The following is a 7,621-nucleotide window of genomic DNA, read 5'->3' on the forward strand; positions in this document are numbered from 1 at the left end:
GATTCACTTACCTTGACAGTGATATTCATGTGTCTGCTGGCTGTGAGTCAGAGGTCAACAGACGTCTGGGTCGGGCCTGGGGAGTCATGGATTCACTGGATCATGGGTTGTGGCGCTGCCGGTACTGTGCAGGAGGACGAAAGTCCGAGTCTTCAGGTCTTTGGTGCTTCCAGTCTTGCTCTATGGATGTGAAACTTTGACTCTGACCAGAGATCTAAGATGGAGACTCAATTCCTTTGGTACCAGGTCTCTTCGGAGAATCCTTGGCTATCGCAGGTCAGATTTTGTGTCCAATGAGCAGTTGCTGAGAGACTCAAATGAGATTTGTTACCTGCATAGTCTGTGAGCGTTAGCTGCGGCTGTATGGACATGTGGCTCGTTTTCCTGACGCTGATCCTGCTCACCAGATTCCCTCAGCAAGGGAGCCTCGTGAGTGGAGGAGGCCAATGGGCTGACCCCGTGCCTCGTGGTTGCAGCAGGTTGATTAACATCTCAAGGAGATGGGGGTGGGCCAGGCATCTGCCTGGGGGATAGCCAGACTGAGGCCCCTGGAGTACCGGCAGAAAGTGGACGCAGCGATGCACTGCTCTGGTGCATGCTCCCATACCTGACTTGACCTGACTTCTGTGCATTTTCTTTTAAGCTCCAACACACGTTTGACGAGTTACCATGAAGAAGTATTTCAAAAACGAATTCTCCAATTTGCTTTCCTTTTCTGAGGTTGTGACTCATGATGCTGGGATCTTTGATTCTAATCCCAATATACTTCTTTTGATTTGGCCTTATGATTCATTTGTAAAGTCTGTTGTTTTATCCCAAACTCTGAAGGAGTAACAGGGTCTCCATGACCGGTCACGAAGGTTTCTGTTGTGAAGATCCAACCACCGTCACCACGTGCTGTCGGCGGGGGAGATTTGGTATTTGATGGAGTGGCCTGCACACACTGACTTGCGTCCAAAAATCACCTTAAGATATTTAACATCCATCCAGTTAATGTAAGCAGATGGGACACACGGCTTAACGTCCCCTCAAAATGACAATGCACTCGTTGATGCAACACACGACCTCCAAAGCATCGTGGTAAATGTTTAGAGTTGTCCGGAATTTAACTCGAACCAGACAGTTTGATGGTGAGTGAGTTGTGTCTGCGATTTCAAACGTGTAATTCCTCGAATTGCACGTAGCACGGTTGACCAATACTCACTGCATGGAAATAGAGGATAAAATTGCATTTTCGTTTGATTGTATTCTGCCACCATATTCCTGGGCATCAAGAGCATTCTCAAATGCTTCGTATTCAAATGTTGTTTGAGTGTGTTGTGTATGTCAGGTGCCAGATGGGGCTTTCATGGTCTTTTACTTTGCGCTGAACATCTTGAACGACGTTCGCGCATTCCAAATTGATGTACAATCTCGTGCTAAAGTTGAATGAAAATGTCAGTCCGACCGAAAACGCACCAGTGACATCATACCGCAGTGTGATGTCATGCTGGCTTGATTGCTCATGCTTGGGCAGGAACGTGTGATGTCATGCTTTGAGCATATTTACGTGGAGATAATCTGGATGGACTGGAGACCGTGTACGATGCTTACGTGTTGTGTGCGTGCTCATTTGTGTGATATGTTCAAGAATGAGGTTGTTTTGTTTTTTGTTGGTTTTTTTTTCATGCCTCTGCTGATGAAGTTGCCGGAAGCATTATGTTTTCGGGTTTTCCTTCCGTGCGTCCATGATAGGTTTTTGTTTCCGTGATAACTTGAGAACGGCTGAAGGATTTAACTCAAACTTGGTACATGTATAATGATGTAATGTGGGCAGAGGCATATCAGGTGACGTTGAAGAGTGCCGTTCTCGGTTTGTTTTTAAATTATGATTTATTTATTTATTTATTGTGCCTCCATTGTCCATGCTCATACCAACAGTCTTACTTGCTGATTTATTGTGTCCTCCCTTCTTTTCTGTCTTTTCCTTTTCATTCATTCCCTTACTTTTTATGTCCAACTGTTGCCCCCGCTGACCCTCTTGGTTTCTACTGTCACCTTACTCTGCAAGCCTCGACCTTGTAATATATATATATATATATATATATATATATATATATATATATATATATATATATATATATATATATATATATATATATATCAAAGCGCGCTGCCACATTAACCTGAATGGAGTGTGCAGTGACGTTAGAACGGGAGACCTCAAATATTGCTTGTTTCACATGGAAGGGGTAGGGCGTGTGAGAGGGGAATTGATGACCAAAGCTGACAAGAGTTGTTTGTTTATTTTTATCTGTACATCGACAATGGTGTTCTTTGGCTCGGGCCGCTCCACACGTCGTTGCAGAGATTGACGTCATGATTTACACCAATCATAATGCAAACATTTCTTTTGTTCAAATTTATTTGTAATTATTAGAAGGTCTAAATGGTCAAGGATCTCATCTGTCGAAAGGGTGTAAGTGATCTAAATGGTGTTGGGAGTTTTTTGGGTACTCAGGGTCTTTTGGCACATATGGGTCTTTTGGGGGTCTTAAATGGTGGAAGGGGGTCTCAGAAGTCTAAAGCGTCGAAACATGCATTCCAATAGTACGTAATTAATAGACAGTCATACAGCTTAACTGTCAAAGGAACATTCCAAAAGTACGTAATTTATAGATGTTCGTGTGGTCTGCAACTAACGTTCAAACACGAAGTGATTAATCGGCATATGGTCTTCATTGACTGCCTCACGGACCATGCTTTTCGTTTATATATGTGTATATATACACATATTATATGTAGCTATACACTCAGTGTACAAAACATTGGGAACTCCTGCTCTTTCCATGAAAAACTGATCAGGTGAGTCTAGGTGAAAGCTTTGTTCCTTTATCGATTGCACCTGTTAAATCCACTTCACTCAGTGTAGATGAAGGCAAGGAAACAGGTTCAAGGATTTTAAAGCCTTGAGACTATTGAGACGTGGATAGTGTTTGTGTGCCATTCAGAGGGTGAATGGGCAAGACAAAAGATGTAAGTGCCTTTGGACGGGGTATGATAGTAGGTGCCAGGAACACCGGTTTGAGTATGTCAAGAACTGCCACGCTGCTGGGGTTTTCACACTCAAGTTTCCCGTGTGTATCAAGAATGGTCCACCACCCAAAGGACATCCAGCCAACGGCAGGCCAGTGGTCGAAAACGGCTCATTGATGAAAGAGGCCTTGAAGGAGGCTAACACAAATTGTGCAGAGCAACAGACGGGCTACAGTTAGTCAACTGATGATCCAGAACAACATTGGTGCCGAAAGATCCATAAAATAATGCACAACTCGTCATACCTCAACACAAATGGGGTAATGGCAGCCGACGACAGTGTGGAGTTTCACTTCTTTCAGCAAAAAACAAGAACCTGCGGTCGAAGTGGGCTGAGGAACAAAAACACCGGTCACTGCAGGATCGGAAAAACATTGCCTGGTCTAATGAATCCTGGTTCCTTGCTGTTTCATGCTGATGGGAGGACGAGGGTGGAGAAAACCACATGAGTACATGTATCCATCATGGTGTGTGTCAACATTGCAGGCTGGTGGTGGTGGTGTGATGGTGTGGGGTGTGTTTTCATGGGACACATTGTGCCCGTTGATTAAAGTGGAGCAACGTTTGAATGCCACAGGATATCAACATCATTGCCAATCAGATCCATCCCTTCATGGCAGCAGCGTATCCATCTGTGAATGGATTTCTTCAGCAGGATCATGCCCCATGCCACAAGGCTAGGATTGTTCAGGAATGGTTCCACAAACACGACAATGAATTCAGCTTCCTGCAGTGACCTGCCCAGTCACCGGATCTCAATCCAATTGGCCATCTGTGGGATGAGATGGAACGAGCTATTCGGAGTAGAGATCCACTATCAGCCAACTTTGACACAACTGCGGGAAGTGTTGGAGTCAACATGGGCCAACATCCCTATGGAATGCTTTTGATACTTTGTGGAGTCCATGCCCTGACAAATTGAGTCTGTTCTGAGCACAAAAGGGGGTGAAACTCAATATTAGGAAGGAGTTCTGAATGTTTTGTACACCAAGTGTATGTACTGTACATACACACAATGGTCTCCGTTTATGAAACCTGATGTTGGCTTTACGGTTCGTTTGGCTGGCTTGAGATCTTAAGGTCATGAGTTTGAGCCCCTGTCATGCCGTTAACACAACACCAGGTGGATTGATTAAGCCTGTCATCCTTCTGAGATCATCAAAATGAGTACCATCTTACTGGAAAGAATGAGCCATTCAAGTATCCTGTGTGGGGGTGGTGACCCATCCATGATTTTGCCCCCGAGCCAATGGGAAACTGCCTCGGCAGCCCTATGCATCTGAAGACGTGAAAGAAGTGGTTCTTCTTCTGGGTTCATGGATGAGCTCAACGAGAAAGGACAGGTTGATTATCATTTGTGGTTTGTTTGTTGGGGGTCAGGTGCGAGGTGGTGGACTAACACAATCAGGAAAGGAGGAATAATGTAAAAATGGGTAACAATGGCCCAGAGAGGAACAATAATAGGATGGAATCAGCCTGCAGAGAAAGGATTGTGGACATCCATGGGTGAGCATATGAGATAGTCATGGGGAGCAAATTTGAAAGACTGAAGTGAGGAGGGTGAGACAATGGACACGGAGGAAATTCCACAGTCAGAATAATAATGGGATAAATACCGTTGGGCCCAACATAGATTGAGAGGGTGAACAGTTAGGGGTTTCTCTTGGAATGTTTGTGACCTGGGGTGCCATGGGAGGAGACAAAAGGAAGAGAGGGCAAGAGAAGGAAAGACAGATGGAAGCTTGTATAAAATAGAGGTCCTTACCAACTTGATGCCAGTGGGAAAGCAATGGTGCTTGGGAATACATCTCTTGTCTTGAAATTTAAATGGTGAGGGAGGCCTTGTTTTAACCACCTCAAGGGGAGTGAGGTGTAAAGCAAGAGTACCAACCCAGTCAGGAGCTGTACCACAAGGAACTCCATATGAAAGCCTTGCATACCCTGTTGCGCTCGGTGTGGCTCAGTAATGTCTTTGCTCCATGAAGAACACCCAAACTGACTTGCCTTTGATGCTAGTTTGGTGATGTGATCCACCCACAAAATGTTATGGCAGATAGTGAGACTAAGATGTTCCATGGACTGCACTGCTTCCAGTGACTATCCAAAGAAGTGGATTCGATAGTTTTATTGACAATCTTTGTGAAGAGCTTTGTGACTTGCAGGTGTTGAATAACATCTTCCAAGTAGCTGAACAGTCACTTATTCTGCCCAGGTCTGACAAAAAGGATTCGGGAGTGTCCGGCTTTTCACAAGTGATGCATCATTCCACACATGGTGGAGTCATCAGTAAACTTGTAATTTTTTTTAATGTAGATTATGAATAATGTTGGTCCAAAGACCCTTTCTTGTGAAATCCTGGCCTGAATGGAAAGACCACTGCAAAGGACACCAGGAATGACCACCTGCTGTTTCCACTTGTAGAGGAAATTGGTGAACCACTTGAACAGGGGTCTCTTCATACCATCGGAAGCTAACTAGGACATCAAGGATGGATGCCAGGAAATATCAAAGGCTCAAGAGATATCCGGAGATGGTCCTAACCTCTTTTCTTGGGGTTTTCTTTTCTTCCATTGTGTGTTTGGAGTAGAAAATTATGGCCAGGTCAGAAGCCAAACTGGTTGTTGGAGATGAGGCAGTTGAAAAAGAGAGAGCACTGAGGTTGACTACCATGATGTACTCCTTTACTCTACTTATGATGGGGAGAGGTCTGATAGTTCTGTGGTTGACAGGATCAGAGTTTAGGAACCTTTCTTATGGATAGGAGTGATGCTTACAATTTTTCAAAATGGAAGGAAGTTCTGAAGAGAGATACAGAGAGAGAGAGAGAGAAACACACAGACAGAGAGACACACACACACACACACACACACACACACACACACACACACACACACACACACACACACACACACACACACACACACACACACACACACACACACACACAGAACAGGACAGGCACAGTTCCTGATTAAACTAGAACAGCACTCGGTAGAGCGCACACCTCTGCCAGGTGAACAGTTTATGAGTTGTATCCCACTGATAGGCCAGATCTGGAACCCAACCTGAACAAAAATCTAATCGGTTTGTTCTTGTCACCTACCCAACTCATCCACCAAGGTTCGTCAGAATCCATCCATAACTTTTTGCGATATTGTGCTCTATATTGTTTTTGGTCCCATCTCGTCCTCGTCCTTCGTATACAGCTCATGGCTGCAGGTGGCATCATCGGCTGTGCTGCTGATGCGATGCCCCTATTACCAGTACACTGGTACTCATTTCACCAACCTCAGAAGGATGACAGGCTGAGTCAACCCCCCTGGTGTTAATTAAATGGTTAAAAAACAGAGGCTCAAATTCAGAACCCTAAGAACCAAAGCCAGTCATCCCAGCCGCAAAGTCAACACCAGGCTTGTCCCATCTCTCAATGGTGAAGAATCACTTTCATAATTCTTGGATCCAGATCTGGATTTTCTCCAAAATCTAATCATTTTGGCCTCGTTACACTCAACCTGTCCACCAAATTTTGTCCAAATCGCGAATCCGTCCACAACTTTTTGAGATATCCTGCTTACAGACAGACAGACAGATCCAAACGGGTGAAAACATCACGTCCGTTCACCTTCTGTGGCGGAGGTAATAACTTGCGCCATCAGGACTGATGGTGGGAAGGGATGTTGAGCAGGGTGGGAAAGTTCTCCATTATGGCAGGCGATAAGTCCACACGCTGTCACAAACATTCTGTCATGATACAAAGGATGGCCACAGGAAGGGATAGCCTTGGGGCCTTGGCCATTGAAGGACAGACAGTTTGAAAACTGCTTTCTCTTCCACAATGTTCACCATCATGGTTCCTTCCTTGACAATGGAAGAGATCATGTGTACCAGACAAACTTGTGCAGCTGTAACCTGTCTTTGAAGGATGGTGAGAGAGTGAAGGATTTGGATGCCGTTGGCTCTGGCTCTTTGTATGATAGATACACAATGGTTTCGATCTGTGCGGAGGTCTTCACCACGCGCATCGGTGTACGAGAGTCAGGATGATGGGCAGAAAAGTTGAACATGGCATGGAATTGACTTTTGAAGGTGAGAGATAAGTTTGCTCCTGGAAATTTCTTCCACAACAACGTTCGGAGCTGATTCGATTGTGGACAAGTCTCAAGTGAAGAAAAGTGGTCATGGATGGAGGTTATCGATTGTATAGTAGGTGCTCTTATTGGTGCGTGTGTGTGTGTTTCAGGAAGAAGTCACAAAAGCATGTGATAAGGGATAGGAATTGCTGAACTTGCAAGTTGATAAGAGACTGCAATGAATCCTCAGCTACTACCAATGCTGCTGTTGTCCGTGTCCCCATCTACCTCCAACGCTTCTCGGTTCCTATGTATTTCAGGTTTGAATCTATCTCCTGTTTCTTCTGCGGCTACCTTTCTAGATATACTATTCCATGCATTGATCATTTCTCGGTGAAAGACTTTCCCTACTGTCATCACAACTTTTTATTGCCTCTGCCACCAGTTGTTTCCACCCCTGTCTGTCTGTCTGTCTG

The 7,621-nt window shown here is 44.8% G+C and overlaps 1 protein-coding gene across 9 annotated transcripts in view; it reads left to right on the forward strand.

Moving 5' to 3' along the window:
* The first annotated feature begins 1,639 nt into the window (after nucleotides 1-1,639).
* The window catches only part of LOC147028878 (forkhead box protein N4-like), a 28,782-nt gene continuing 22,800 nt past the window's right edge, over nucleotides 1,640-7,621 (forward strand). For 3 of the 9 annotated variants that reach the window (XM_085879659.1, XM_085879660.1, XM_085879661.1), the window contains exons 1-2: nucleotides 1,640-1,827; nucleotides 7,316-7,621. The exon at nucleotides 7,316-7,621 is cut by the window's right edge. The gene's annotated coding sequence lies outside the window, so the exon portion shown is untranslated. Of the gene's footprint in view, nucleotides 1,828-7,052; nucleotides 7,162-7,315 lie in introns of all 9 variants that reach the window. The other 6 variants (XM_085879666.1, XM_085879665.1, XM_085879662.1 and 3 more) reach the window with 5 other exon arrangements.

The sequence above is a fragment of the Eptatretus burgeri genome, chromosome 4 (genome assembly GCF_056783735.1).
Source record: "Eptatretus burgeri isolate ZD-2024b chromosome 4, Ebu_testis_v1, whole genome shotgun sequence".
Lineage (NCBI taxonomy): Eukaryota > Metazoa > Chordata > Myxini > Myxiniformes > Myxinidae > Eptatretus > Eptatretus burgeri.